The sequence below is a fragment of the Manduca sexta genome, chromosome 18 (assembly GCF_014839805.1).
Source record: "Manduca sexta isolate Smith_Timp_Sample1 chromosome 18, JHU_Msex_v1.0, whole genome shotgun sequence".
Taxonomy (NCBI): Eukaryota; Metazoa; Arthropoda; class Insecta; order Lepidoptera; family Sphingidae; genus Manduca; species Manduca sexta.
The window spans coordinates 5,499,744-5,509,769 of NC_051132.1; the positions used below are offsets into that span (position 1 = coordinate 5,499,744).

At 32.7% G+C, this 10,026-nt stretch overlaps 1 long non-coding RNA gene across 1 annotated transcript; it reads right to left on the reverse strand.

Moving 5' to 3' along the window:
* Positions 1–7,393: 7,393 nt before the first annotated feature.
* On the reverse strand, positions 7,394–8,901 carry LOC115443381. Its single transcript, XR_003938612.1, has 2 exons — positions 8,707–8,901; positions 7,394–7,888 (listed from the first exon to the last, which is right to left on the reverse strand). It is a non-coding gene; the product is annotated as an uncharacterized LOC115443381 (long non-coding RNA).
* Positions 8,902–10,026: the final 1,125 nt, after the last annotated feature.

Genomic DNA, 10,026 nt, shown 5'->3' on the forward strand with positions numbered 1-10,026 from the left:
ATTGATGTCGGAATCCTCGTATAACACGTACTTACCCGGTTTTCTAGTTTAATTTCAGTCGTCTGTCTTCCTTCTGATTAATGGGATTTGTTCGTTAGACGGGTCCAAATACCCAAGAGCTTACAAATCCGGATTACAAATTAAACAACTTACAAACAGTTTGCAGTCGCTAATTAGATATGAACTCGACAGCAAATGTTCATCCATCCTTTGTCAATTTCCTATGCTTTTTTGTTTCATTATATATACATTTATTTAAAATCTAAAAATGTATTTTGTTGAGAATAATTTTACTTTAAACTTCTAGGTAAACACCTCATGATGCCGCTCACTATACAAACTATCGTGTTGAAGTATCGATTTCAGCTCCTAACAATTTATGGCATACACTTTGAAGAAATTTCAATTATTTATTATTACAAATTCAACCAATATTTGCAAGTAAGTCTGGCTACCCTATTTTGTAGTTACTACAAAACTTTAGTGTGTGTAAATTTAACCGGTTCGTTTCACGTAACTAGCAACGATCTTTCGCAAAATAAACACCGCGCTTGATTGGGCCTCTTTGCTTCATTTGCATAACATACTAAATCAACTTGGGTCCAGAGGTAACCCACCTCAGTGAGACCACTGTGATACGAGCAACACCGCGTAACAAACTTCTCAAAGCCGACAGCTCTAATGAACTTTTCATTATGAAATAACATGCCGTATCTGAGAAGCCAGATGCATAAAGATATGAGTTAAGTTTTAGTGAGAGATAAAGATGCTCTGTTTGTAGCCTCGGTGTCTGTATTCAGAATACTATTTTGAGACTTACCATCTATTATCTCAAAATACCGAGCGCCTTTCAGTACCATGCACGTTTGTAATTCAAAAAGTTCTGGGCAGCATTATTACTATATATGAGTCTTGCGATTAAGATAGCGACTTCCACGTTTCGTCATTTCGTTTATAAAAATTAAACGCGTGAGCCATGTCTTAATTATTTTAATTATACTTTTATATTTATGCTATATACCAAATTATTATTTTTTTTATCATTATTATTAATTACACCTACTTATATTGTATTATTTCTGGAAATGGGCGGGTCATGTAGCGCGTCTGCAAGACGGCCGCTGGACAAAAAGGGTAACGACATGGACCGGGCCTCAAGGCAAACGCTACAGAGGAAGACTGCTTACGAGGTGGCAAGATGAGATTATCAGGATAGCAGGTCATGATTGGATACAGAAAGCTCAGAGCAGAGAACGCTGGAAATCTTTGGAGGAGGCCTTTACCCGTGAAGGGGTTCTGGAAAACCGATAATATAAAAAAAAAAAAACTAATTAACTGTACTAACCATTTCTAGAAATAAAAGGCTTTTTTTATTTTTTTATTTTTTATTTTTATTTTTATTTTATTTATATTGTATTATTTCTGCATCACTCAAAGATTGACTGGTAGAGAATACCTTCGGCGTTAAATCCGCCTTTGTACATTGATGTTTAAAAATTGTGTAAATATTATCATGCATCATCATATACATATATGTCAGGTAATGTATAAAAGTTGTGAGTGTATGTAAATAAATTCTCTTGTATGTTGCATGTTATTATGTTAGAGCTGTTCGCTGTCTTTGCACATAATCTGGTTAAACAATAAACAATCTATTCTCGGTTCAAGGTATCTATATTGACGTAAGAAAGTAGTTCGTTAGTGCATACCAGATAATTTTTCCCGACGTTCCCTGATAAAATATGTGGAGATCGATTAAAATGGAAACGAAACATTTTGTAACATAAACTTAATTGTCGAACATTTCAGTGCAGAGAAATTTTATTGAAACTACGATTCCTAGTTTTTGTAGTTAAATGTTTTAAGTGCTTTAAAAGAGTATGCTGAGAATTTTTCAATTAAATCTAACTTCTGGTCGGTGGAATAAGGGATTTCAAACAGCTTAAAGAATTTCTGTTTTCGAAAGCGTTGGGAAAATTTAAAGTTCATTTAATAATGTTGAGGGCAAAATTTTGAGGTAATTCAGTTATTCTTACCTTTGCCGCCATTACTACTACGAGGGCATAAACGACAGGCATTATTATTATTTCTAAGAAATATCGAACATTCAAAAAACATTTGCACAATATGTAATAATAAAGTCAAAAAGTGCTTAGGGTACGAAAACCTTAGTGCCCAAGTCCTACTCGCACTTAGTCGGTTTCTTTTAGTTATAATACAATGAGGTACCGTATTCTGCTGCAGTATGTGAAAGAGGAACATGCCCAAGGAGCCAATAATATACTATTATTACGCTAATAAATTGTCATTTGTGTTATAAATTACTTCATTAATAAAACCACACTAAATTCAACATAAAAAGCACGTCACATAAATGACTTCGAGGACATCTATTCGTTATTTTTCGCGCATAATCAGAAATTCTGTGAACGTCCTTCACACTTCATATAAATGTGCCGTATTTATTTGTACCAGCATTTACATGCAAAAGGAATGTTAGAGATATATCATAAAGACGACCATTGTTAAAAAACGATTTATATACATATTTGGCAGACGAAGGTACCAGAGAAGGTACTCTCTTGGGGTAGCGCAGTAACTCAGTTTACATGCAGTTACAAAGGCTTTTCCTATTTTGGTTAAAGTCTCAATTGACACAAGCTAATAAATTATTTAGGAGCCAGCCGTTTCCCCGACATGATAAAGTATTTAAATGAGTACAAACAAGACTTTAGACTTTCAGATTATTTCCTTCGAGTCGAGTCAAAGCCGGCAAGAAAACATCGCGATAAATTAAAAACAGAAAACTTTCTTTCAATATCCACGAGTCCGAAGTTGGACGCACAAATCAAAACTTGGGCAGCGCCAAATCTTAAATTGAAAAAAGTAAACAATCGTAAAAAGTCAGTCTGTGTTTTATATTTTTACATAATAGGTACCTCCTACCTGGTCTTTAAAATATAGATACGTTCCAACTTGGATAAGACTTTAAATTCAACATTCTTCTACCGTTAGACTATCATTGTATTATTGTATTTTAAATAATTAAAAATTAACAAATCTTGACTATAAAATGCTTCGGAATCTGTATTATAATGTCGAACGGTTACATTTTTGATCTGCTATTATAAGATGTGACATTTAAATTGTCTCGTGGCCCAGTATGCAATCGAAATGTCTGAGAGACGTCTAAATTTTAGAGGTGCTTAGAATACTTCGTCTATTTTTATCGCCCGCAGATGTTTATGATAAATAATATGCCAAAATCTTACAGGCAAAATGTCATTATTTGGATTAGACCTTCAGTTCTTTGGCTGCCTATTCTTTATGATATCCCCAATCCTAGAAATCACCCTACAAACTATTCAGAGTATTCCACTCATAGAACAAAACTTTGTAAATCTTCCTTTAAAAAGTAAATAAAAAATATATCGGCACTAAATCCTCAAGTTTACTCAATCTCAGCACCTCATTGACGGTTGCAAGTTCCGGACGTTAATACTTACAGTTAAGTATTTTACAGTCCAATTTACATTTACGTCGTCTGGGAACGGTCGTAAACGCGGGAGAGTTATTAAAATTTCAAGGTGCGCCCAATTTTTGCACGAACTTACTTTATTCTATCATGTCTGAATTTCAACCACGCAAATTTTTTAATGTGATTCACTGGCTAGTATTTAAGTCAATGTCTTCATGAATCTTGAGCTAAATTAGATTATGATGTGAGCGATAACCAATTCAATGCTATATCATGCCGGCTGACCTAACTTTGCTCCGTACTACACCAACTTAAATAAAATGTATTAAAGTAAGCTCTGGCCTTCGATATTAACAATATATCGCTTCCTTTCTTTCCAATGTAAACTGAATAATCCAGAGCAAATACATTATAATTGAGTTTCCCACTCACAGTAAAGTAGAGTCTAAATTCGATACTTCTAAACTCAGGAAAGTAAAAATTATTTAAAAATATTTTTTTTCAATACGACTGCTGACATCTCATGTCTATTAAATTCTTGTTAAATCATAATCTTAAAAAACCCTCATTCCATTAACCCCTTCTTTCAATCAAATGCTAACAATTAAAATTAAATAAATTACACAAGTTTGTTCGAGTAAAGGAGAGAGCTGCTGTTCATACGGCGTTATGATGTGTCTAAATAAATATTTATGTTATCTGTAAACCAGGCAATCGGGGTACGGAGCGCAAACATAAATATACAAAAAATCGATGTTCACTTTATAGGCTACGAGTGAACAACGCCAGTAGCAAAACATTAACAACAAATTAGAGTTCACTAAGTGTAATAAGTAAGCAATTAATACTTTCCTCATTTCGTTAATTAAGAATACTACGAATAACAAAATAGCTTTTACTCTCCATTGTCTAGACAGAGGTATCCCCGTCATGCAGAATCCTATTAAATATTGTTAATATTCATAGCTTAGACTAGGTATCTCTCTTGTATTCTAATAGCATGATTGTAAAAACATCAGTTGCAGCTGTATATCTTTAAGGTTTATTTTCTCAAAGAAGCGATACGGAAACTGTTGTTTATACATCGCTTACTCGTATATTATAACGGTAGGTGTGTGATTATTCAAAGTAAATGTGCATTAAATCAGCGGCTCTTGTCTTATGCACTTAAATACTGAATAAATATTAGCCTAAAATATGAATGGTCATAAATTCATACTGATCAACGTAAATCACATTTTGTACTAACATTGCCATAATTTATAACATTTCATTGAAACAAAAATAAATTATTAACTGAAATATCGGCAAGAAAAGAAGTCGTAAAAAGAAAAAATTGATAATCACTTTACTAATTGGTCAATAATGAAAAGCGTTAGTTCTTCGAATTCATTGAATCATGCTAATTGCACATTTGTTACTAATGAAAAAGTATAATGTTTTCGCATTAATGTAGCGTCTACAAACATTTCTGTCTCCTACACAAGAAGCAATTTATTTTTGGAAGAATTTCTCTATTGCAAAGTTCAAATTCCAGCGCAAAAATGTTTTGAAACATACACTGAACCATAATTATTTATAGCGTGTTATATTTAGGAAAAATGGTGTTTGTTGTTCGTCACTACTTCTGTCAATTTTTACTCAAGTTCTTCGTTTATAACTAGTTAAATGAACCGGTTTTTCCTCTTTAAAATAAAATCAACTATGCTCTCGTTATGAACTATGGATAGAAAAGTCTGGACTGGAATCAAAACCAAATCACACGAATCTACGGCCTCGAAGTCTTTAGTGTATTCATTTTTAAAATCCTTTTAATAAGGCGTTGCGACCTTTCATGATAACATCAGCTTACACAATGTACATTTGTCAGCCTTTTTGTTTAATGACATATTTTTTTTTATACCGGCGCGACAAAGTGACAGCACTTCACTTGATAGTAAGCGCAATGCCGTCCAGATAGAGTATAAAATGGAAACAGACGGTTATCTATTATGTAGTTGGTACGTCCTAATCCTGCAAGACTACTGTTGTAGGACACTTCTCTGAATCATATGAATAATTGCCCACATCCAGATTACACGCTTCGTGAATTTCACTTGCGATAATAATTTTATGGCGAATTTTATTACTACTATCTCAAGCTAAATATTTCACGAATATATAACTGGCAATAATTTCCCTATAAACCTTTCAAATCTGCCGTAAATCTAGCACAACAAAAGGGTTACTATGATTGATTAACCAATGCCAATGTCTACCAAGTTCAAGGCAACATCAATCATTAACAAACAAACAAATTTTGCAATTTCCTTTTGTGTGATCGATATCCTTCTGTCTTCCAATACTTTGAGAATAGAGGCATGGTATGCCTTGGTTGGTAAACAAGTGATGTCACTCCAAAAAGCGGAACGATGTTATAGCAGCATGATTGATCGTTTGTGGAAGGATATAAGGATTACGAAGGTTAATGGATCCTTTGGAAAAAGTTTAAGGACATTTGCTAAGGTTACTAGGTAATCGCTTTTCTAAAAATAGTTTTTTAGCCACAAATGCAAGAATTATTTTGTGTTTTGTCTCGCCGTTGAATGACATTTACCGTCAGAGGAAGCAAGACAAAATGCTGTAGGTGCTAGGTATAATTATGACATTTATTTGTAAGGCCCTTCATCGATTTGTTGTTGATTTTAGTTATTGGGTATTCGGCACCGTTAAATACTTGTAATCGTTCTGCCTTTTGAATAAGAGTCCATAGAACATAAGCATAGAGCCCTTTAATTAATAGGCGTCCTAAAGTTTTTAAATATACACAGAAACTATTGTATATTTTACTAAATAAATTTATTGAGAGAATACATACCTACTTAAAGAGCAGATAGCAGTATTGAATTCAAGGCTGTTATTTACTTAATATGCAACATCTATAAGTATTAAAACTGTCGCCACTTATAATTTCTTTCAAAGTTTTATGATGTATAAAGGTGTTACTAATAAATATGAAGGTGTAAATAATAAATATTACCAACTACTCCAAATGTTACTGGTATTATCAATCAATCTGTCTTAAAGTAGGTTACGATGTCCGTCTGTCACTATTGGAAAGGTTATACAGATCATCGCATAATATAATTAATTGTGAAGATAGATTACAGCGTGATTTTTACGTATTTCAAAAATAGGGAACAGGGGTTGTTAATTTGGTTGCACAGTTTTATTATTTCCAAATATTTTGAACCACCAGGAAAAAATCACAAAAAAGATTCGTATCAGATTTCTTCAAAGCATGTTCCCAAAGCAAAATGACTACTTTATTATAATCAGACAATTCACGCCACGAATTGTAATAGGTGTTTTGACGTCATAAAATAAGCAGGACGAGCTCAACGCGCTGAAACGCCTGAATGGACTCATAAGGAATGCCTACTAATATTATAAATGTAAAAGCTACTGTCTGTTAGGCTTTCAAAATAATATTTTATATAATATTGATGAAATTTGGTTCGGAGTAACGAACCATAAAAAAGGACATTGCTTTTATTATTAATATTTTCCGAAATTCCAAAGCTAGAGTTAAATAACAGAAAATAATATACATTATTGTGCTTGTGAAAATTAAATATATAAGTAAAAAAAATATGTTGATGAAATATTTATATTGACAACTCGCGTCGCGAAGAAAATCGGGCCACGTGCGTACGAGTAACTAATTTCGGACTAGACTGTTCTATGTTTGCGAACGCTCGGAATTCTGTAGACAGTAATATTATGTAAACAACTAAAAGAATTCGAACAACTTGTTAAATTATTTATTTATGTCTCCTATTGCAATACGACGAAACGACACGCGAAGTCATTTTTAAAACATATTAATATATTAAAGCTGTTATCTACGGAATATTGTAGTAAAATAAAATAATGAAGTCTGTAAATGTATTTAAAATCATTGCTACTATTACAAGTTTTTACGGTCACAAAGCAATGAAAACCAACCGCTAAATAGAAATACTTGCTTAATAGAATACTAGACACAACGTATTGAATTTCATCATGCTCCGTCCATCTGAACGGAAATAAAGTATGATCGAATGATCCTGTTCTCACGCATATGCGGAAGGCAAGGAATAGACCGATTCAGATGGTGACTCAGCAGTTCAGTCGGATTGCACGAATCCATAAACACATCAGTGCTTGGCATTAACTTGCTAATGCATGTCCTTCAAGTGCAAAACACAACGCAGCAAAAACCTTCGCATAGTAAATAGAAGATTCCTATAGCTCCATACAGGACGATAGGAACGATTCTACATGCGCAGAGGATGATGTGAGTGAATGCGAACTGCAGAAACTCCTTTAGTATAGTAGAGTAGGATTTCTCAGATCGCCGCCCTAAGCATGGGTCGAATTCCTTGTACTCTGCAAACAAATAGTATTTAAGGAGACCGTTAAAAAAATTACTCAACCATGATTTGCTTATGACCATCACAGAAAGTGTATTTTGTAAAAAAAAAAAGATTCTCATGCCAGAAAATATTACATCACTAGACACTTAAGACTAAATTCCGCAATCTGCATAAATTTCATATAATTTTAAATACGGAGACGGCAAGTAGTCATTCGCAAGTGGATACTTTTCATAATTATTTATTTGTCTATTCTACGCCAAATAGACGAACCATACCATCCTATGGGTATGAATGCTGACACTTTTAAAAATAACAAAATAAATCAACCGCTAGTGAGTCACTGATGGTCACTGTCCTTTTTAATAATATGACGCAGATGTTAGTCAGTATCGGTTTTGGGCCAGAAATAATATTTTGAAGATGCTTAGAAAGCTTTTTACTTGAAAAATTTTTTTACAGTTTATAACTTCCAATTTATGTATGAAAAAAAAATCTTTTTTTTTATTTCAAAACACTAGAGTTCTCTTGAGTCTTCTACTTGTGTATTTTGGCTTGTGACAAGGAATGTTGTGTTAGAATATACTTATTTAATACACCAATATTTATTTCTAACGTCTATCGAAGCCGATATCAAGCCCTTTTATAAGAGGTTATAAATGAGTATATCCTCGAGTCCACCTGCTTTTTGCACATCGCTGATTCTACGTAAAGGTAGATACTTAAGGTGTTAGACCAAGGGAGGACATTATCGTTTAAACCCACATATCTCTACTTACCATAACATAAACTTTATTTATGAATACTAGTTAAGGTTTTGACTTTACTCACTCGGCATTTTTCCTGTTTTTAATGTTGTGTATAGTACAATATTTTTCCTAAAAGGTTATGAGGTTTTGCAGTTGCGTTTTCATTGTATTTGCTTTGTTTACGTGTTTTATTACATTTTGGTGTTTGAGACTAGACGACACAATATTGAAATTTGAGTCAAAGAATTTGAGTAGATGACAGTTTGCTTCTTTTTTATTGACGTATCCTATGATATGTGATATATTGAGAATTAAAAAAGTAGTTCAAATATGATAACAATATCTAACAATTCTTTGATGAAATGAAAATCTTAACCTAGCATCTTTTTATGTTCTTCTTTTTCAAAATATGGTAGAGCATGGAACAATTTATTTTTTCGTAAGTTATTTCTCTTAATCCACGATAAACATGAATTATTTTTTTACTGGTATAGGAAAATGCTGGAAGTCAGCATTTCTGTCTATAAATAATACAAGGCATTAAGATTTCAAACATATCATTCACGGCACATTTACGTTGGTTGGCTAGCGTGAAAACGGAATAGATATTTCAACAGTCACCTTCAATAAATTTTATTGAAACTGCAAGTTCATTTAAATTTTACGAATATTGCACAAAATAAATGTGATATAAAAGTACCTTAATGTTCCATCTACTACAGCATTTTTATATGCACATTGAATTTTGTTGTCGATCATTTAAAAGAATATTAGATTTTTTTAAATTGTATATATTTTAAGGCTAGTATTATTGTGTTCATTTCTTAAATTTACGATTGTTGAGTTTATTATTTCAACTAACAATGAACTTATAGTAATGCGAAGGGGTTAAGATTTACGTGAATTCAGTAAAAGAGGTCAATGTGTCAATAATTGATTGAATACCGAGCATTATGTCATCAGGATTGTGCGTATTGCGTACTAATGATAGCCTTTAAGTCATTAACTATAATTTGTAACTAATAACGGCTAAGAAATATTTTTAAAAACCTACCTAGATCATTTTTATTTTGTAGAATATAGTATACTTATTTCACCAAATAAACTATTAGTTCTTTGTTTCAAAACGTTAGTTGACTTAAAAGTTTATTACCTCGACAACAAACAATATTAAATGTGTCATAGTTTCGTGTATTAAAAATAAATAACCGACTAGATTCCTGCGCCACGCCAGGCCCGTAGGTTTAGGCGGAGTACCGTACAAAAATAAACACGCGCCCTGAGCTTCATGCATGAGCTTCGTAGATCTTTGTTTTGAAATAACATATGAATATGGAGAAATTAGAATTACAATTACTTTATTAAAGCATTGCTTTGAGATATACAAAGCTAAGAGAAACTT